Here is a 23,031-nt window from a genome sequence, read left to right on the forward strand (position 1 = left end):
TATTTTTTAATATTTGCAACTTTTGTTGAGAATTTGAAGGTTTCTTTAGTCTACCTTCAATATCAAGGGTCAACCATGTTTTGCACTGGTGGGCTGCTTTAATGGAGCTTAACTCTGTGTGCAGACAACTAGCAACCTAGCCCATGCCACCACTGCTGGAGCCAGAGGAGCCAGAGCCGGAGCCACTCCCCCTCTACAGTGATACCAGCACTAAGCCTCCCTTCTTCCCAGTGGCCATGCTAGTAAAGTTTCTCACAACAGAAATGCCACCAAAGCCCCCACTGCCAAAATGCCCCCAAATCCTCCTAGCTCTATGGATCAGATAAAAAGTCTCCATGGGCTGAAGCCAACTCATGGACCATAGGTTTCCAACTTGTGTTACATGGACAGATTTTACTGTTTAGCTATGCAGTTTAGTTTCCTGGGCTGAAAACTACTGGATTCCCCACCCCCGCTTCGCTGGAAATATACTACATACCTCAGTCACAGCAGTACTGAGTATATAATAGATACCATAGAAGAAGCTGTGTGCTCCACAGGGAACTTAAGTTTTTATTTCATTTTTCACTGCAAGTCTTTAAAAGTTTTCCACCTGTTCTGTATGCACAGTTGAATTTGTGTCATAATGTACTGATTTATAAAGCATCTCCCCTTATAACCTTGCCTACACCACAACAAACACCCACAACTGACAACTGGCAGTGGCAACAGAGGCTGCTGAAGCACACCTACCATTCAGCAAGCACAGGCAAGAAGTAAACAGGGTTGGCACCTCTTCAGAAACAAGATCTTCCCCTGGTTTGGAAACAAGATTGAACATCATTTGCCTTTGTCTACAGTTACAGCTAAACAATGTATAGCATCAGTTCATGTGCAGGTTGCTGACCCCAACTACCAGTAGCAACTCCCTTGGTTCCAATGAACCGAAGTCCCACCCAAATGATTTCAATGGAGTCTCACGCCAAGAAAGTGAGCTCCACCATGTTAATCCTTAAAATGCATATTGTTTTCCATTTAACTGCAGCATATGCTACTGTCTGGCATACTGGTGTTCTGGAGAAAATATCAGGAACTCTGCCACACTGGGACACTCATCTAGTTGAACTATTACTACATGGTTGATGCTTTAGAGTCCAACTGGCCAACCAAACTAGCTCTCGGAGACAAACTAATGACCTCCCTCAGGGATCAACCTGGTTCAAACTGTACATTAATGACCTGCCTGTGACTGGCCCACACAAATTTGTTTATGCTGATGACAGTGCCTTTGCCACCCAAGCTCATGACTTTTCAAGGGTGGAACTCACACTTGGAGACATGAGATGATGTCAGAGTACTGTCTAAAATACTCAAACCAAATATCTCAAAGACTGTCTCAAGCGTTTTTCATCTGCATAATACCAGCACTAATCATGACCTCACTATCACTTTAAACGGTCAGCTTCTCAAATGCAAAACCCACCCAGTTTTTCATGGAGTCACCCTTGACTGGACTTTAACTGATGAATCACATCTCCAGAAAACTGCTTTAAGAATCAAAACAAGTTGCCAAACTTGCAGGCTCCACTTGAGGTGCCAGTGCCTCCACACCACATTCACCTGCTCTTGCACTGTATTATTCAGTTGCAGAATACTTTGCCCCTGTACAGGCTTGCTCATCACACAGCAAACTAGTGGACACCCAACTACATGTTACAATGTATCTTGTGTCAGGCACATTGGGCCCCACTCCACTCCCAGGGTTACCAGGCCGCAATAACATTCCTCCCTCTCATCTCTGCCACACAAATGCTAAAGCTAACTTACCAGCCAGACTCTATGATAATCTTACGCTGCCAGTGCACTAGGACATATTCTACTCACCGACAGCTCAGGTCTCCTCAAGGTGCCCAATATGGTCCAACCTTTCAAAAATCCTGATTTTTCCTTACTTACTTGATGGCATGAACAATGGTCAGCATAAGCACCAATCAATCACCACATCATCTCTGACTGTAAGCAGCTGTGCATAGTTGAGGCTGGCTGCCTACACTTTGCGGGGCGTTCTTCCACTTGTCAACTTTTAGGACCTGACAGCTTGACACAGCAGACAATTATTAATGGTGTGCACCCCTTGTTTCACCCACCATGCTTTGATGTAAATATAGAACAAGAGGAAGGTTCCTTGATCTAAGACACTGTTAACTCTTATCCAAGTGATGTTCCTTGGGGCTCCACCTCCCCTTGCATCCTGTCCTTGTACCAACCTGATATTATCAGTCTTGTTCAGGCCATTTGTCTTAAGGATGCATAGTATATTTCTGTCCTCACAGTTGGTGTATCTGGCACCGTCAAATAGCTGATTTTAGCTCAGTCCACTGGGCTTGCAATAGGCTGCACCCAGTGCCTTATTCTCTGTAAGCAACTCTGTTTGAGCAACAAAAACAAGAAAGTCCAAAGGGACACCCTTATTCAAGGGTTCCCAGGGAATATTCCCCTCACATTGCAACCGACTCATGGTTTGTTGTCTTCTTCTTTTCCATAGGGTGGAGAGAACTTCCTGATACCCTCCTTGCCATCTGCCAAACTCTCATCCCTTACTCAAAGAACTCCAGTCAGTAAAGAGACTCCTTCAAGTCTCACCATAGAGGAACAGCTGCCACTTTCCTCTGCTCAATCCTGATGGGGCAAGTTTAGATAGAAGTCGGCTTCTTTGCAGCCGCGCTCCCTTCTCCACGATTCCCTGACCCCAGCTGGGACAACGCACACCTTTATGACATGTTTGGCCATGCAGTGGCCCAGCTGGAGCTGGCACCAACTGATAAAGCATGCCAGCGACAGCACTGTGCTGCTGGCCCTTTCCCTGGTAAGTGTCTGTGCTAGGGAAAGGCTCGTTCTTTCCTTCCTCATGCACTGAGAGGGTTAGGGATGTCTCCAGGGGGCTCCTGGCTTATATCAGGGTTCAGTGGGGGAGGTCCCACTGCCATACTGACCCTACAGTCCATCACCAAGGATTTAATTGGCCATGCCATTATTGGGCACTTCTCAACCATTTTCAAACTGGACAGGGTCACTGTGCCTCAAGCCTATATCAATGGGACCTTCACAATAACAAGTGCCCTTGTGTACGAGTTCCAACCATGTCACACATTGTGTGAACTGCAGCGTGTCAAAAAGATTTTTATTTAGTGTATGCAGTTTTGGCATATAGTTTTAGCCATCTTAAGGTGATGTCATCAGCAGTGTGAAGAGTTTGAAAGCCGCCAGGTAGCATTGGTAAATGGACATGATTCAACAATCTAGACAGGTGTTAATTGCCAAATTCAAAGGGGATTATCACTTCCCTTCCCCTTCTTTCCACTGTCTGAACAAGGTTGGAGAAGGGGTTTGCAACTTATTCAGGGATAATGAGGAATCCTTTTCCAGCTTTTGTATGTAGTCCCAGAAGGTATGTCTTGCTGCAGATACTGCATGGTCTTCAAACTTTTTACAGGGTGGGCCACAACTTAATTGCCTTGTCCCTGTCCCTCTTTCCCTCCCCTTCCTACCATGGTGTTGTAGCTGTGATAGTCCAGGAAATATGTAAGGAACAAGGGTTCTGATTATAGGTCTGCCTGGAGGACTCGGCAGCTGATACAGATAATCGGCTGGCCATAGGAAGTTAAAAGACTCCCAAGGAAAGGAACCAAGAAGGAAGTCAGAAAGAACAGAGAGAGACAGAAGACTGTAAGAAACAGAGGAGAGAGATGTACCAAGCTAGTGGAGGCAGAACCGAGCCAGGGTACGTCTCATGGTCTGAGAAAAGACCCAAGGACTGCAAGCAGAAACATCATGTCAGGAAACTGAGCCAGAGACAGACTGAGAAGGAAGGCTGCAGTGTGACTGGAGCAGCAGGGAGCAGGAGACACCTTCTCAGGGGCTGGAGAGGACTCTGGGACTGTGAGTGCACCTTCTATGGACTATGCTATATGTGTTATTGAGTTCTGATTTATGTTGGAGATCATAGAATCATAGAAGTAGGGTCAGAACGGACTTTGTAGATCTTCAAGTCCGACCCCCTGCCTGGGCAGGAGAGAAACTGGGCTCAAGTGACCCCAGCCATGTAGGCATCGAGCTGCTTCTTAAAGACCCCCAGAGTAGGAGCCAGCACCACTTCCCTTGGAAGTTGGTTCCAGATCCTAGCCACCCTAACTGTGAAGTAGTTCCTACGGATGTCTAATCTGAACCTACTCTCCAACAACTTGTGGCTGTTATTTCTTGTTATCCTGGGGGGTGCTAGGGGAAACAAGGTCTCCCCCAAACCCTTCTGGTCCCCCCTAGTGAGTTTATAGACGGTCACAAGGCCCCCCTCAGCCTTCTCTTGTGAAGGCTGAACAGGTTCAGGTCCTGTGGCCTCTCATTGTAGGGTCTGCCCTGCTGTCCCCGGATCATGCGGGTGGCCCTCCTCTGGACCCTCTCAATGTTGTCCACATCCCTCTTGAAGTGGGGTGCCCAGAACTGGACACAGTACTCCAGCTGTGGCCTGACCAGTGTCGCGTAGAGGGGGAGGGTCACCTCCTTGGCCCTACTTGAGATGCACCTGTGGATACACGATAGGGTCCGGTTAGCCCTGCCAACCGTGACCTCGCATTGTTGGCCCATGTTCATCTTGAAGTCAATGATGACTCCAAGATCCCTTTCTGCCTCCGTGCTCTCAAGAAGGGAGTTTCCCATCTTATAAGTGTGTTGCTGGTTACTACTGCCCAAGTGCAGCACCCTGCACTTGTCCATATTGAAACACATCCTGTTTTTGTCAGCCCACCCTTGCAACCTATCCAGGTCTTTCTGCAGTCTTTCCCTCCCTACTAGCGTGCCCACCTCACCCCAGATTTTGGTATCATCAGCAAATTTGAACAGGTTGCTTTTCACCCCATCGTCCAAATCGCTGATAAAGAAATTGAACAGCGTGGGCCCAAGGACCGAGCCCTGGGGGACTCCGCTGCCCACTTCCCCCCAGGTCGAATATGACCCATCCACCACCACCCTCTGAGTATGACCTTTCAGCCAATTAGCAATCCAGAGATGGTTCCTGAGAGGCAAGTGTGCCCAGGAAAATAAAGAGCTGCATGGTTTAAAGGACTGAGTGGAATTGTTAAAGACTGTTTGAGCTAAGTGATTCGCCGACCTGCTACAATAGCCATAACAAGAGCATCTGTTACAATGCCTAGGATGTAGATGAGTGGCTATTTCATCAAAGACTCACTCTTTTTCTAATAATACCCTGCTTGTTGAGATAGTGCAGTGGCTTTTTCATAAACCTGTCTTATAAATACTGTACTTCATAAATAATATTGCATACAGGGGTATTTTCAGTTCAAAACTGTTATGGAAGTAGGTAAATTTGGTAAGCTGTATTGATTTTATTCATAATACTTCATAACAAGATGTGATGAATCCTCTAATGCACCTGGACATCTCACATGGATTTTCATGAGGTATGCCCTGTGTACACTAAAGAAGCAAAACTTTGAATTGGACAGATCCATAGCTACCTACTGTTCTGTAGACACATCTACAACTGCTCACTTATCCCAAGAGCTATGATTACACCCACTTCCTATTAATCACTGCCCCTCCATACCATCCTCATTTCGCCAGAAAGTGCTGATGTAAAGAAAGAAATGTGCCAAAATGTCTTTTGGCAAAGAGCAACACATCTATCATGAAGGAGACTTGATAGAACAAAAAATGCCAGTGTCCCCACATTCAATCAATAAGTCGGTAAGGCAAGACCTGAGCAACCAGGACCATCCCCATTTCTCTGACTAGGAAACATAAACAAACAGAGCTGATATGAGATTTAACTGAAAAAGAATTAAAGTTAGGATTTATGGTTTTAGGGAATATAGTTTTTGTCAAACAAACTCAATATCGCTCTTTAAGAAAACAGAGGGTATGTAGAGGCATTGCATTCAGATTGACCTAATCAGGATTAGTTCAGTTTAAATGCTCACCCAACCATGCAGAAGTTCAGAGGTTTTAATTTGGGATGCACTAACTTAAATCAAGAAAGAGTTAACCCAATCTAGGAAGGGACTAACCTGATTTGGTGAATGTATAGCATAGTCCTGGGACTGGAAAATATTTTTAGCCCATTGACCCCTTCTCCTGACTGGTTAACCCCCACTCCTTTCTCCCCCGCTATTAGGCTAGTGAACAGTAACATCACCTAAAAGACTTTAGCAGCGCTACTGTGCAGTAACTCTGGTTACTGCACATTTATTTAGTACTTGTATTAGCAAGTACTAAATAATGCACAGTAAGGACTGTGCAGTAGCATCTCATGTAGACACACCCACAGACTGGTTTAGGAATGGTAAAATACAGTCTAAGATTTGCTGTCCCCCCACCAAAGGGTGAGTCTGTGTTCTGTTTGTTACCAATCTAAACTATGCTGGTTATAGAAAACAGTATACCATATTGCACTGTGTATAAGTCAAGTTTTGAAGCCCAATTCGTGGGTCTTAAAAATCAAACTTGACTGATACACTGTGCCACATCCAAAAAAAAATAAATAAATCAGGGATGGGGCTGGGCTGGACTCAGCTGGGCTTGGCGCTCAGCTGGTGTGGCCCCATCCCCTGCCAGTGGCACTGCTGGTGCCACTGGCAATGGCTGACCCCAGCTCCATCCCTGTCCCGTGTGAGTGGTACTGGGCTTGCAGAGGATGGCACCACACAAGCTAAGCCTGACCCTGTCTGCTGCGAGTGGCACTGCCAAATGCTGAGGCTGACGCTGCTCACAAGGGACAAGGATGGGCTCGGTGCTTAGTTGGCACAGCCCATTCCCTGTGAATGATGCCAAGGGTGTAATATACAGCTCTGTACTGTCCCTACACTGTGTCCCATGCCTCGCAGATGGCATCCAATTCCACTATTACTCCTCTAGCCCCTTAGCTTGGCCACACTGGGGCCTCCACTCTGCCCGCATTGGGCTTCAACTCTTCCCCCCTCATCTGGGTCTCTGCTCTGACCAGCCTATGTGCAGTCCTTCAGGCCCATGGAGATCCTACTCTATGCAGCCACCAGCAGTCACTCAGCCCCCTCACTGAGGCCTCAACTCCAGCCAACCTACATGCAATCCTTCAGGCCCCCATGGACCCTACCCTATATGGCCTCCAGAGGCCACCCCAGCCCCTCACTGGGGCTACTGCTCTGGCCCCCTTACTGAGCTGCTCAGTAAGGCCTCAGGTCCCAAAGGACTTTGGCCCTGTTGCAGGCCCCATCTGGTAGACCTGAGCCCCGTGCTTTTCTCTCAGGGTGCGCTCCCCTAGACTTTCCCCTCCACAGAGTACTCACAAGGCAGAAGGGACTGAGATTTTCCAGCACTTCATCCTCACCTTTCACTGGGGAGGCACAGGTGTGGCATTTCCTGGAGACTGCCCCACCACAGGCAGCCCCACTACACCATCCAACCCCAGCAGGGTGTAGTTTCAGGTCATGCCCCAGAACCAGGAACCTCCTCTATCCCTGTAGTTCCTATCCTATCCTATCCTATCCTATCCTATCCTATCCTATCCTATCCTATCCTCTAGATATTCTGGAAACACCAGTACTCCAGCCAGGAGATGTTCACCCTTTGGCTCCCCAGTTGCAACTGCTGGCCCTGCTCCCTGGGATTAGTCTTATGCTCAAGCAGCCAAGCCCTCCTCCAATCAGGTAGCCTCCTTGTTGCCATGTGACACCCTGATTGGCTCTGCTGTCACCTGCAGGCTGCTCAAGCCCTTAAATTGACAGGCATCAAAGATGCCCTGCCACAGAAGATGAAACTGGAATGGTGAGGTGATTTACCACTCTGTGCAGCATCAGTTAGAGTGGTACTGGAACACTGCAGACAGTTTTTGTATCCACATTTTTAAAAGGCTGTTAAACTTTGGGGAAGATGCAGAAAAGAAAAAAAGATTTGGTCCTATTTCCTAATAGTACTGTAACCATGTTACAGGTTACGTATCATTGAGTACTGTTTTCTGTGCTGCTTTTGAAGTTGGCTCACTGGGCAGCCAAGCTAGAGAGATATGTAGGGCTGAGGGGAAAAGAGCAAACTAAAAGGTTTGTGTCTCTGTTGGCTGCTGCTTTTGATAGGAACGGGGCCCTGGGTTCTAGTCTAGACTATGCTCCCACTGCACTGCTTGGTATCCTTTTTATCCAATGACTAATCAATGCAAGGGGCAGTCACTTAGCTTCAGAAGGAACTCTGGAGAAGCATTTGAATAGTTTCTGGCCTTTGGTATGGTGGGTAGAGAAGCATACTACGAAGTCAGAGAAACACAGGTTCAAATGCCCAGTGCAGAAAGGGGGGGTGTTGGAACACAAGTCTCATACCTCCTAAGTGCCCCAACTACTCAGCTATGGGGTTAAAGCATAAAAAGTTCCTTCCCCTACTTGCTTCCTGTATATGCATAGCCATGTACCTGTCAGGCTACTGCATAACCTTCTAGGAATGATCAGTCTATATGTACATGCTGAGACACCCCAGTAACTGAATCACAACCTCTGCATAAGAGCCAAAAAACACCACTTATGCGGCTAGAGAACTGTCATTTAGGTGAACAAAGGGAAATAAATAAGCACATAAGGTAGAATTCTCTCTCACGCTGCAGTGCAGATAACTAACCTTCCTGTTTGGTTTGAGCAAGGTAATTGTCCGTTTTCATTTTCTTTCCTGCAGGAGATAGATGGCCTCTGAGAATGCGAAACAAGAACCAAAAGATGATAAAGTTACCTCTTACTCTCACAAAGTTATCCAGATGGCTCCCTAGAGGTTTAAACTTCAACTTCCCTTTTGGATTCTACTATACAAGATGTTCACTGTATGTGAAATACAAAGTAATTCACTTTCTTTAGTTGCTTTGTTTCCAGAAAACCATTTCTTGTTCCTTGTGAAAAATGATAACAGCTTCACTCCAGCTTTTACAGAGACCCTTGCATGCAAGAATGTCTGCCTTGTTTTAAAACGAAATAGTGAGTGGGTGTTCCTAAAACCGATTATAAAAGGGAAAAGTTTCAACTCAGAGCTTCCTGCATGTGTTTTTTTTCCTGCCATGACTTGATGGGAGTTAGTTCAAAATATAACACGCAGATAACCCGGTGTTCTTAATTACAGCTGAATTGGTCTTACACTTTTATTCTCTAAGTGCCTCTGTATCTGGATATTATCTTACTCTCCAAGAGCAAACCCCAAATTTGGTTATTAGGTAAAACAACACTTCAGGGTACTAGGTCTTTAATGGAAAAATCCACAAAAACACAACATGGAAGTAGTTACTAGTAAGTCTCTTCGCAAAGTGGGGTTTCAGGCTTCCGCCCCTCCTCCTCTGCTCTGTGAAACTACTTGGCACAGTCTATTTATAATCCGGCCAGCTGGTCAGCAATCCAGTCAAAAAGTTTCTAATTAAAGTTGGTCTACCTGGTTCTGGGGATAGACAGAATGATCTCCAGTCATGGTTTTACCCAGTACTGGCCTCCTGAGGGGACATCACTCTCTGGCTTCTCTCGTGCCTCCACATGAACTGCGCTCCGTTGCTCTCTGTCTCAGTGCCACGGATCTCTGTTCTTCCCCTTCTGGGGGATGTCTTGTTTCACTCCTCAACCTTTTAAGTAGGTCAGTTTCAATTACTAATTTTCAGGTTTTTCAGCTCCTCAGGTGCAGAGGAAGTTCCCGGTGCCAGCTAATGATGTCATCCTCCTGGGCATCTCGCCGCCGATTGGCTAAGCTTCTTTTCTTTTAACTGCTTTCAGTAATAGGGCCATGGGCTCCATGTTACAATAATGTATGTAAATATACTTTCTTAATAGTTACAAAGTATTTATCCCACTGCAAATAGGATTTGGCTCCAAATATTTATCTCAGTTTTAGACATCTAAGAAGTAGTTATGTAACGGTGCAAATTCAATTTTTTGCACTCAAACAAATCTTAGATTCCATTTCTCCACATAGTGGAATAGAATCACCCAGGTAGGTTGGTAACTGCCTGAAAAAAAATAGAAGAGGACTATCCTACCTTTTAGTCTAATAGCTTAATGGTCAGGGCACTTGTCCAGAGTCAAAGACAAGTGTTCTAGGACCCAAATGTAGAAGTATCTTCCTCCTCCCAACAAATTGTTATAGCATGACATGAACTAGATATTGCCCAGACACCCTCCTATTGAAGCTGATCCTTTATGTAGCCAAGGAGAGAAGATGTGTGGAATCAAGAGGAAAGCAAAGCGAAGAGAATGTGAATCAGTGAATTAGCCCTTTCCCCCAAATGGGGCAGACACTATCCCACTGCTGTGGGTCAAAAAATATTACATCCAAGTTACAAAAAAAAAACACACAAAAAAACCCAACAACCCAATCACCGGGCCAGGGGTCATAACCCAGGACTTCTCATTTTCCGAGCTGTGTCCTTCTGACTAAGCCTAAAATTGGATGCCTAAGCTATGTGTTTGTCACAAAACATGGCTGGAGGAGGAAAAAGTAGCAGCAGTATTGTTGAATCCATTATCCAACAGTACACAGCAGCCACACACAATGAGGGCAAAAGTTTTAATCTCTCCTTTGGGACAATATTAACCCATGCCTCCACCTCCAAGGGAAACCTTGTCACCTCTGAGGATACCTTAAAATGCTACATAGCCTCATGGTTAAAGCATTTGTGTGGAAGATTAAAGATGTGGATTCTACAACCATAAGCCAAGTGGAGAAACCACCACCAGCAAAGGAGAGAAATGAATTTGGGTCTTTCACAGCCTAGGTAAGTGCTTCAACTAGTGGGTAGAAGAAAGCTCCCCACACATGCACACAACCCTATATGCAGATTGGGAATTAAACCTGCATCCTTCACAGCCACATGAATAGTCTAGCTACTGGTCTGTTGGGTGGAGGTAGAAATGCCTCTTCTTCCAACAGTAGGATGTTGTTTGGGAACTACAAAAGGACTTGAGTGGAGGGGGTCTCTCACAGAACCATAGAAAATTAGGGTTGGAAGTGACCTTAGGAGGTCATCTAGTTAAAACCCCTGCTCAAAGCAGGACCATTCCCAACTAGATCACCCCAGCCAAAGCTCCATCTAACTGGGTCTTAAAAAACTCCACGGATGGAGATTCCACAAGCTCTCTGTCATCTTCTCTGTTTCAGTGCTTTACTACTCTCCTCATGAGAAAGTTTTTCCTAATATCTAACCTAATCTTTCCTTCCTGCAACTTGAGACCGTTGCTCCTTACTGAGTAAAGGAGAATAATTACTTCCAGCAGATTGAGGGAAACGATGTTACTAATGCAGCTCAGTATGCCGTTAGCCTTCTTTGCAACAAGGGCATGCTGTTGGCTTATATGCAGCTAATTGTCCAATATAACTGTTAGGTCCTCTTTTGCAGAGCTGCTGCTAAGCCAGTTGGTCCCCAGCCTGTACCAGTGCATAGGAATGTTCCATCTTAAGTACAGAGCTTTGCATTTGTCCTTATTGAACCTCAAGATTTCTTTTGGTCCAATTCTCCAATTTGTTAAGGTCACTTTGAATCCTACCCCTACTCTCCAATGTATCTACTACTACCCCCAGCTTGGTGTCATCTGCAAACTTGCTGATGGTGCACTCCATCCCATTTCAAATCATTGATGAAGTTATTGAACTAAACAGGCCCCGTGACCAACTCCAGGGGCACTCCACTTGATACCATCTGCCAACTAGACATAGAACTATTGATTACTACACTTTGAGTCTGATGATCCAGGAGTTTTCTGTCCATCTTACAGTCCATTCATCCAACCTATACTTCCTTAGCTTGCTTGTGAGAATGTTGTGGGAGACCATATCAAAAGCCTCACTGAAGTCAAGGTATATCATGTCCACTGCTCTCCCCACATCCACAGAGCCAGTCATCTTGTCACAGAAGGTAATCAGGTTGGTCAGGCATAACTTGCCCTTGGAGAATCCATGCTGACTGTTCCTAATCACCATTTTTTCCTCCAAGTGCTTAGAAATGGATTCTTTGAAGACAAGCTCCATGATTTTTCCAGGTACTGCAATGAAGCTGATTGGTCTGTAGTTCCCTCAATCCTCCTTCTTCCATTCCTTAAAGATGGGTACTATATTTGCCCTTTTACAATCATCTGGGACCTCCCCCAGTGGCCACACGTTTCCAAAGATAATGGCCAGCAGCTCTGCAATCACATCACCCAACTCTGTTAACACCCTCAGATGCATTGCGACCGGTCCCACGGACTTGTACAGGTCAGCATTTCTAAATAGTCCCTAATATGTTCTTTCACCACTGTTAGCTGACATTTCCCCCCTATACTGCTGCCAGGTGCAGAAAACTGGGAGCTGCCCTTGCCTGTGAAGACTGAAGTGAAAAAGGCATTGAATACGTCAACCTTTTCCATACCAGCTGTCATTAGGTTGCCTCTATTGGGTAGCCTGGGGACCCACATTTTCCCTGGTCTTCCTCTGTCTTATTGCAGCCAGTTCTGTCATCCCTCAGTCTTCTTAAAAATCTCCTTGATCCCAATTCTCCTGCCAGGCCTTGCTAAAAAGAAGTGGTACAGAGATGTCCTGCCTCTGCCCAAAGCAGAGTGGAGGAGCCTGATAACTAAGTCGTACCATGCCAGCAGGGCTTCTGGTATTTACTAGCTGTCTCTCTGTCTTATCTCAACTGTAGCTTCTCCACCTCAGCCCCTGAGCCTGTTCTGGGCCACAGACTCTCTGGACTCCCAGACATACTTTTTGTAAGTAAATCTGAAGCAACTTCTGTGCTTCTCTCTCTCCAGGGTTTAAACCCAGAGCCTTGGACTCAGGAATCACACTACTTAACCCTTTAAGCCATGACAGTAGGCCCTTAAGCCCCTGGCACCCACCTCAGGGTTTTTGTCCTTGTGCAACTGACCTTTTCTTCCGATGGGAGGGTATCACTAAGGATGTTGAGACACCTTTTATGTGGCCTCCTCATCTCCCCTTGTAGCTGCTTTCTTTCTACCAGTACCCATTGACCAGAAATTTCAATTTAAAGTTCCTCCCCACGTTGCAGTAAATGGACATAGTCCCCAGCTCAAGGTTTAACCCATTGGTATTTTTTGTTTTTTGAGTAGCGTGCCCAATGGAAACTTACTCCATCTATCACAGCCTTTTCTCCATCTGGTAAGGACAATCCATATTTTTCTGTGGTCAGGGCTTGGCTGACTTTCTCTCATCTGGAGTGAGCTTTTATAATCCCTAGCCCCTCCCCCTTTCCTGTCACCTGATCTATTCTGCTCTCTCTGGTAAAAGTCTTTTGCTATCTCTGCTGTGTTCAAACTAGTGGGGGGGTTGCCACTTTGCTTTCTCCATCTTCCCCTAGGCTCCTTTTCTGGCCTCTGGCTTTAGTTAAAGTGCCCCCGCTGTCATTTTTCGGTGCAGAGATGCTGATACATGCAATACTCCGGGCACTTTAATTAAAGCACCGCCTCCACCCAGAGCACATGCATAAATGCTCATAGTTCCTAAAACTGTATAAAATTCTACCATTTCAAAGGTAAAAAATTCAGAAGACTTGTAGATATTCTGCAAAACCAATAATTTTAATAGATTGTGGGTGTTAGACACTATCACAGGGCACTAAGATGTGCTCCTTTAAGAGCAGAAGCAGCCTAGCTAGAGAGCCCCGAGAGCTAAGCTATGCTCCATAGCTGCAGGTTGCCATGGCAGCAGGCTAATGAGGAAATTAGCTGGCACCTGCACCCAGTCAGCTGACCAGAAGGAAACAGGTCTCTGGGCACATATAAGCCCCAGGGCTGGGGCTGGCAGGAAGCAGTTCTCTGGCAGCACCAGGGAAGGAGCTATTGCAGGAAAACTTACTCAGAGATGCTTAGTTGCCTGTTTTGCTACTGGTGAGACTAATTGGCTCCAAGAGCTCCTAAAGTACCTGGGGCTAGGAGACACACATTACGGAGAGACAAGCTTGCCTTCTTAAAGGGGAAGGGTATAGTCTCCAGTGTTATGGTTATGGTTATTGTTATTGTTATGTTGTAGCCCAGGGGCTTCTATTTATGTTATTATTTGAACTGGTGGACCAGGATGAGGCTATTAGGGAGGACGAGGCTTCAGAAGAACCAATATAGTAAAATCTTTGTTATCTGGAATTTTAGTAAGTGGCACACTCTAGTAACTGGAATTTCTGGCTGGCCAGCTGGGTGTAGAAATGGGGAGGAAGAGGCAAAGCTCGCATGCAGCCCCCACCACCCACCATGCCGCACTGTTACCACCCCACGTGCGGCCACCGCCACCCCCCAGGGCCACTCAATTAACCAGCATATTTTGTTTTCTGGCATCCCCCATTCCTGGGGGATGCTGGATAACAGAACTTTTACTGTATATAGGGAGCACTAACATGAGATGCTTTAAGGCACATTAGCCTAAATTTAAGGTGCATTAGGGCATGCATCTACACATGCGCACCCTTAATTCTCTCTAAAAATGGAGATTTGGGGCTACTTGTGCCTAAATTGTATATCCCAAGACAGTCCACGCATGCAGCATTAATGTGCTTTGACACCTGCATGTGTAGATACCTGCCTAAACCCACTAAATTTAGGCACACTTAAATGTGTGTGTAGACATGCCCATGCTGTTGAAGAATTTTAAGATTCCTACTTAAAATAATGCAGTATAAGTATGCTTTATACTATATTCTAGTGCATATTTTATCACATCCAACTGAACTGATCTACAACAATGACCTTTAATCACCTGCAGTAATACTATCCTTTACCTATTCAGCAATAACTACCATAATATGCTCCATATTGTACAGTACTTATTCTACCCCACATTAGACAGAACAGTATAACTACATTTAGACTGTATGAAATTAAGAAACCTAAAGCCACTGTGAAACTCATTATGAACATACCTTAATATCTTCAAAAGTTTGTTTTACATCTTACACATTTTATTTAAATGTGTGTATTGATCTGGTCTAACATAAGGTTTTGCTGCAAACATGATGGCTTTGACACAGAACTCTACAATTCTGACAGTTTCATTTGAAGATTGAAGGCTTACTTGAAATCTAAACTCCAAATGAAATTCAAGGAGAAAGTAGAGCTTAAAGTTGGAGACCAGAAGTTTCATTTCAATAAACCAAAAGTTAATTAAAACAAACAATAAAGTGTCTGAGATTGTGAAAGTGCCCATATACCAGGGGTGGGCAAAATACACCCCGCAGACCAGATCAAAAATGACAGGAACCAAGGGCAGTAGGACCCAGGGGAAGCCTGGCAGGCTCCCACAACAGCAGGGCCTGCCTGGCCCCGCCCCCCCAGCCGGAAGCCACAGCTAGGGCTTCTGGCCTGGGACCATGTAGCTGCCCTGCGCCAGAACCACAGGTAAGGGGGAAGGTGGGGAGGGCAGGGGAGAACCCCGGGCAGAGGAGGAGCCCAGGGAAAAGTAGCTTTGAGAAAAAGCTGAGCGCAGGCAGGGGGAAAACGGCCCCTCACCCGCCCCATGGCCAGCGCCCCGCGCTGTAGCCACTTGCAGCCTGCGTGGGGCTGCCTGTGCCTGCTCCAGACAGCCCTGCGTGGGCTGCGAGCACCTGCAGCAGGGAGCACTGGGGCTGGTGAGGGGCTGCTTTTCCCCATACTCAGCACCAGCTTCTTCCCTGCAGGTGAGCGGGGTTAGAGCTGTGCACTGGCCCCTGCCTGTACTGCAGGGCTCGGAGGCACTGGGAGTGAGTGGGTGGGGAGCCAGCAGGAGCACAGGGCCCTCACCAGTGTTCCAGGGCCAGTGCCAGTGGAGCCCAGAGCTGGGTGGCAGGAGCTCGGGGTCCCAGCTGGCAGCATCTCCCCCCTTTCCCTGCTGGTGCAGCCCAGCCCTGCTCCACAGACCCCTACCAGCCTGGTCCCTGCTTTGGGCCCGACCAGTGCTGGCCCTGGGACATGGGTCCCAAGACATTGGTCCCAAAATGGTGACCAGGGGACGGGGCACCTGTCAAGGGGTGGAGCTACCCATGTGGCCCTCGACAGCCTGCCAAAACTGGGTAAGCGGCCCTCTGCCCAAAATAATTGCCCGCCCCTGCCATATACCCTAAATTTCCTGTATTCCATTTCCTGGCAGCTTTGGCTATTAGTATTTATTTTAATGGCTTTCTCTTTTAATAAGGTCATCCTGTTCATATTCTAGCAGGAATCTTGGTATATATGAAATATTTTTGGCTCAGAGACATAATATACTCCACATAAGGAGAAAGACTTTGTAAGAATCACCTAATCAGTCTATCAGGAGTCCCCCTGCTAATCTTCACAAATACAAAAAGATGCAATACAGCAGTGTTAGCAGTCCCTTAGGAAAAGATACAAGAAAGAAAAGTACTTACATTATATTTGACAGACAGCATATCTAGCAGCAAGACTTACTGGTACTGAACCTAAGACAACAAAGTTGCCATTAGGTGTCTGGTAATGATCCAGCCATTTAAATGTATATCATTTTACCTTTTAAAAAATCCAGTTCATGAAAAGCAATTAAGCACGTGGTGATGGTTAATAACATTAAAACCACTAAAGTAAGCTTCTTCAAGACTTTGTAGTGATTTTGATGGGGATTTAAAAAAATCAAGACATATATGATGACAGCCTGACACACAAGAGTGCCAATGTATGTGATAAATTCTAATCTGCGCACTATGACGCATTAATTGTCGAATAATTTATATTGTAAAAGAAGAACATTGAAAAATAAGAGAAGGCAGAGTTAAATTTGAACTTTTAACCTTTTGCAAACAGGTGGACATTTGATTTTCCAAACAATGCTATTTTTTTCCATGGAATACTATTAAGGGCTTATGACAAATCCCCTAATGAGAGAGGCAAGAACATAATGTGCCCACCATGTTGCTGGTGAAAGGGAACCATACAGAGATGCTCTGGAAAGAGTTTCTCTCACATTCTAAATGACCCTTCCACAAGAACACCCTATAATGGCAACTCTAGTAAAAGTGTCTGGCCAGGTACAATTCTGAATTCTTATTCCTAGTTATATCGCATTACAAGTTATTGCATAGTATGAATACAACCCACAAGGGCTGAAAACAGGACAATCCAACCACTCTGGATATATCTACATGAGATGTTAGCTGTACAGTTAACTAATTTACTGTGCAGTAAACCTCTCAGCATCAACACGTGCACTCCAATTAGGGTGCACGAAACTAATGTAATGCTCACTGGCACGCTAGGCTGGACAATACGCCAGATTCTGGATCCTCAGGGTGCCAGTAGCCCTGGGAACCCCTTCAGGCAGGTTTGTTGACTGAGGTATCCTATGGAGCGGTGTGTCCTTCAACCTCGCTGCCCAAGAATTTCTTTGAAGTCCAATAAACAAATGGGCTTCTTTATTATACACAACTATATACAGAAAGCAAATAATGAATCAAGAGAAGAAGAAAATATATATATATATAATTCTAATACTATAAAAGCCTCAGTCTGTCTGTCCATAACACTTTATTCCCACTCTGATTGGCTGTCTCAGCAGCCAATCAGAGTGCTCTACACAGACAGAGACAGATGGTGGAGTGCCATGACAGTGGGGACTGAGGGGCCAGAGGGGAGTGGGGCAAGGCCAGCAGAGCTGGCCTCATCCCCCTCCCCTGCTCCTTGGAGCCAGAGGGGGACGGCAGGGACCAGAGTGCCACCATAATGGAGAGAATGCTTCCTACCCCCACCAGGTCTGCTTCTTGGAGTCAGGGGCCAGTGTGCCCTCCCCCCCAACAACAGCCAGCAGGTAGCGGGGAACAGGGGAGGGAGGGGGGGTTACCGGTGGCTGTGCCTCACACCAGCCACAACTGCCACTGGTGCCATGGTCGCAGGCCCCAGCCCCGGCCTGAAAAGGCAGGGAAGGAGTGGAATGGCTCTGGCCTCGGCCTGAACTAGTGGGGGAGAGGGGCCCTGGCCACAGCTTGAAGGGGATGGGAGTGGGGGGAGCAGCCCCAGCCCAAAGTGGAGAGGGGAGGTGGGGAGTGGTCTTGGCCCCAGCTTGAAGGGGAGGGGGGTGACAGGGAGCAGCCCTATCCCTGGCTCTGACTCAAAGCAGCAGTCGGGGGGAGAGGCAGAGAATAGCCCAGGCCCTGCCCTGAACGAGATGGGGGGGAAACAGGCCCAGCCCAGATTAGGGACCATCCCAAAATAGCAGGGGGAAGTGGGGAGCAGCCCTGGACCAAGGTAGGGGAGGGGCTGATGGTGGGGCCAGACGCCCTCCCCACCCCCTCTGTCCCCACAACCCCCCATCATTCTTGATAAGCAATTTGCTAGTATGTATATAATATCAATAGTTAGTAATAAAACCAACAATTTGAATTGGGTTTACAACTGCAGCAATAGACTTTCATAGATTTCATAGACATTTGGGCTGGAAGGGACCCCAGAGGATCGAGTCCAGCCCCCTGCCCAGGGGCAGGAGGTCAGCAGGGATCACGGGATCCCAGCAAGATAAACATCCAAATGTGTCTTGAAGGCATTCAAAGTGGGTGCTTGAACCACCTCTGGTGGCAGTCTATTCCAAACCTTGGGGGCTTGGACAGTAAAGAAGTTCTTCCTTATGTCCAGCCTGAATGGGTCATGGCAGAGTTTGTGACCGTTCAATCTTGCCATCCCTTGGGGTGCTCTGGTGAACAGACGTTCCCCCAGATCCTGGTGAGCATCCTGATAAACTTATAGGCAGCCACCAGATCACCCCTGAGCCTGTGCTTTTCCAGGCTGAAGAGTCCCATGGCTCTCAGCTTCTCATCATAAGGTCCATTCTCCTGACCTCTGATCATGCGCGTGGCTCTCCTCTGCACTCTCTCAAGCTTCTCCACATCCGTTTTGAATTGTGGAGCCCAAAACTGGACGCACTACCCCAGCTGTGGCCTCATCAAGGCTGAGTACAACGGGAGAATGATGTCCTGGGATTTGCTTGAGAAGCATCTATGGATGCAAGCCAGCATTTTGCTTGCTTTACTAGCCGCAGCATCACATTGAAGGCTCATGTGCATCTTGTGGTCAATCATGACCCCCAAGTTGCTTTCATCTGTAGTGCTAACCATGCAGCACTGCCAAGCCTAAGCATGCTGCAGGTTTTTCCTCCCAAGGTGGAGAACCTTGCATTTTTTGTTGTTGAACACCATCAGGTTCTTATCGGCCCATTTCATGAGCCTGTCAAGATCTGCCTGGATTACTCCCCTGTCCTCAGGTGTGGATGCTTTACCCCAGAGTTTGGTGTCATCAGTAAACTTGGCCAGTCCACTTCTGACACCAATGTCTACATAATTTATGAAGTTGTTAAAAAGTAAAGGCCCTAGGACAGAGCCTTGAGGGACCCCACTGGTCACTGCACACCACGACGATTGGCTACCATCAACCACCACCTTCTGGGTCCTACCACAGAGCCAATTTCCCAGCCAGTGGATCATGGTGAGGGCAAGGCCACAGTTAGCCAGTTTTGCCAAGAGGTGATCATGGGATACCAGATCGAAGGCTTTTTTAGAGTCAAGATATATGACATCAATCTCTTCCCCCTTGTCCGGGTGATAGGTCACCTAGTCATAAAAGCAAATGAAATTGGTCAAGCAAGACCTACCTGCAATAAACCCATGCTGGGTATCCCTCAGGATATTGCCATCAGCTAGTCTGTTAAGGATGGCCTCTTTGATAATTTTTTCCAAGACCTTCCCCAGGATAGAGGTCAGGTTGAAGGGCCTGTAGTGTGCTGGATCTACTTTCCTCCCTTTCTTGAAGATAGGCACCACATTGGCCTTCTTCCAATCTTTGGGCACTTCACCAGAGCACCACGAGTTCTCAAAGATCCGTGCCAGGGGCTGAGCTATGATGCTTGCCAGCTCCTTGAGTACCTTTGGGTGTAAACTGTCAGGGCCAGCTGACTTGAAGGTATCCAGCCTGTCAAGGTGTTTCTTCATGGAGGTCAGCTTTGATGGAGGGTAAGGAATCTCCCTCACCCGGGCCTCCCTGACCCACAGTGGGCAGGGGTGTCCCATGGGACTGGTGAAAAACTGATGCAAAGTAGCCATTTAGCAAGTTTGCTTTTTCCTAGGCATCGGTTGTCAGTTGTCCCATCTGGTTTAGCAGGGGTCCAATGTTGCCCTCGTTTTTCCTCTGGCTCCCCACATATCTAAAAAAGGACTTTTTATTGTCCTTGATACTTGTAGCCAGTTGGAGTTCCATTGCAGCCTTGGCTTTCCTGGTTTGCTCTCTGCAGGTCCGGACCAGAGCAGAGTTTTCCTCCTTAGTGGTGGTTCTAGTCCTCCATCCTTTATTGGTCTTCCTTTTAAGATGCAGGAGGTCCACTAGTTCCCTGGAGAGCCAAGGGGGCTGCTGTGCCCTTTTGCTGCCTTTCCTCCGAGACAGGATAGACTTTGCTTTTGCATCCAGGATTCTCCCTCGAGGAGCAACCACTCCTCCTAAACTCCCCTCCCCTTTGGGTTGTGGCCCTTTAGGGCCTCACTGACAAGCCTCCTTAGCTTGTCGAAGTCAGCTTTCCTGAAGTCAAGGACTTCTGTATTACTGACTGACTTGCCAGCTTTATGGCGGATGGTGAAGGTGATCAGCTCATGGCCATTGTCACCCAGCTTCCCTTCGATCGTTAGGTCGCTGATTAGGTCATCCCTGGTTGCCAATACCAGGTCGGGCAGAGCTTTACCTCTCATTGTCCCATAGACTTCCTGCATCAGATAGAGGTCATCCACACATGAGAGAAAGCTTTGAGACCACTCGGATTTGGCTGAGCGCTCCTCCCTGAGATGTCTGGGTAGTTAAAGTTTCCCATTACAACCATACACCGGGAGCATGTGGCCTCAGCCAATTCCCTGGCAAACTCCTAGTCAAGGTCTTGACCCTCGGTAGGGGGTCTGTAGTAGACTCTCACCATAGTATCCGCTGTGCTGTGTTCCCCATGGATTTTAACCCAGAGGGTCTCAAATCATCCACCGTGGGTGCCAATGTCGGCTTGCAGGGACACGTAGCTTTCCTTGACATAGAGAGCTACATCCCCTCCCCTTTTGTCCACTCGATCCCTCCTATACAGAGTATAGCAGTCTATACCTGTGGCCCAGTCATGGGTGGAGTCCCACCAGGTCTCTGTTATCCCATGACATCATAGTTCTTTGTGTTTAACAGGAGGACAAGTTCCTCCTGTTTATTCCCCAAGCTCCTGGTATTTATGTATAGGCACACAAGTGTCCCTTTGGGGGCCCTTGCCTTGCCTACAGCTCGTTCCAGGGCTGGGGCAGGGGTGGGTTCCTTTAAGTGCCTTGGTCTGCTGGCTTTGCAAGGGTTGCTCAGCAGGCCAGCAGCGGCAGTAGTCCCCCCATCCCCCAGAAGGCTTAGTTTAAAGCCCAGTGGAACAGGTCAGCCAGTCGGGCTGAGAAGAGCCTCCTCCCCAGCAGAAAGAGGTGAAGGCCATCTCTTCCCAGCAGTTTGCTGCCTCTCTCGCCAAAGAGAGGAGCTGTGGTCATGGAAGCCAAAGCCTTCCCGATGACACCAGCGCTGCAGTCTTTGGTTCACTACCTGGATCCTCCTCTCCCTCCTCAGCCCATAGCCCGAGACTGGGAGGATCGAAGAAAACACCACCTGCAGCCCCAGGCCCTGTAGTCCCACTCCCAAATCCCTGTAGTGCTTCATGACCCAGCTGGGAGCACTCTGAGCCATGTCATTGGTGCCCACATGGATAAGGAACATAAGCTAGTCATCAGTGGGCTAGAGGAGCTTAGGGATCTTATCCACAATGTCTCAGATTCTGGCTCCCGGGAAGCAGCAAACTTCCTAGGCTAAGGGGTCAGGGTGGCAGATTACCCCCTCAGTCCCCCTCAGGATGGAGTCTCCCAGGACAAACTTTGCATTTTGTCTTCAGGAGAGCGGGGGCGGTAGCTGCAGTTGGGCTTGTGTTGCCTGCAGGAGCTGACAAACCAGCAGGCTCTGCTGGGGCTGCAAGAGGTTCATACCTGTTGCAAAGCTCCAGCGGGGCAGGTGCCTTGGTGTGGCGGGCCTTGGGGCCCTTGACCACCTTGGTCCAACCCCTGGGCTGGACAGTAAGGGAGGTCCTCGAGTCCTCCCTTGTCCTGGAGGGAGACCGTGGTCTACCCTCCATCTCCCGGGGGAGAAGGGCCTGGCAGTAAGAGTCGATCTCCTGCTCACAGTCCCTGATGGCATGTAGTCTCTGGGCTGCGGCCTGGAGCTCCTCCAGCTGGCAAGCCAGAGACCCCAGTAGGGAGCAGACCTCACAAAGGGAGGTGGCCATGCTTCTGGGCCCCAGAGCCTGAAAAAGTGACAAGCAGCCTCCGCAGCCAAGAGCCAGGGGCTCCGTCTGCGTGGAATTTGGAACCATGGGCTCTGTCTGGGTGGAGGCCTCTGAGGAGCCAAAGTGGGAGGCCGCAGACCCCTCGGGGACCCTCAGGGTGCAATGCATGCCCATCCACATCATGCTGCTGGTAGGCTGGCTGCAGCTGGGACTGTCTACTCTGGGAGGCTCACAGGCAGGGCCTCAGGCCCTCCCGCTCACCCTCCTGTGAGAACTTCGGTGCTATCTCACATGCCGGGCCCAGGAGCACGCCTTTTTACGCGGCCTGTTCATGAGGCTCCGGTCGCATGGCTCCCTGCGGGGCTGGGTTAAGTAGGAGCCGGAGGGGGTGACCCTCCCCGCCTCAGACTCAGCCAGCTCCCAGCTGGCTAAGTCCCACCCACCATAAGCCCCCGCTTTCCTGCGGGTAGGCAGGGGTCCCTGGGCTCACGGGGGCACAATGGGCTTACACCCATGCATCTCACACCAGAGCTGGGGACCAGAATGAGGCTTGTGCCATTGTCAGGCCCTTTTTAAACTGTGCACGTGCGCAGAAGGGCCATCCGGTGCCTCGCTACTTTTGGTTGATGAATAATTCCACGACACTGGGTGGCTCCACTTGCATCAAACAACCTCAACTGATTACATTTACCTGGTTATAACACTTTAAAACAGTTTTGCCCCCATAACCCAGGTTGATTTACCTCTGTTCACAGTCCCCTTCCCATAACAATA

The 23,031-nt window shown here is 47.9% G+C and overlaps 1 long non-coding RNA gene across 5 annotated transcripts in view; it reads left to right on the forward strand.

Annotated features, from left to right (window-relative positions):
- LOC109284038 (uncharacterized) overlaps positions 1 to 9,028 on the forward strand; it is a 56,103-nt gene extending 47,075 nt beyond the window's left edge. For all 5 annotated transcript variants that reach the window (XR_009460885.1, XR_009460882.1, XR_009460883.1 and 2 more), the window contains 3 exons: positions 2,525 to 2,845; positions 3,588 to 3,918; positions 8,686 to 9,028. This is a non-coding gene — a long non-coding RNA (uncharacterized LOC109284038). The remainder of the gene's footprint in view (positions 1 to 2,524; positions 2,846 to 3,587; positions 3,919 to 8,685) is intronic.
- Positions 9,029 to 23,031: the final 14,003 nt, after the last annotated feature.

The sequence above is a fragment of the Alligator mississippiensis genome, chromosome 3 (assembly GCF_030867095.1).
Source record: "Alligator mississippiensis isolate rAllMis1 chromosome 3, rAllMis1, whole genome shotgun sequence".
NCBI classification, from domain to species: Eukaryota; Metazoa; Chordata; order Crocodylia; family Alligatoridae; genus Alligator; species Alligator mississippiensis.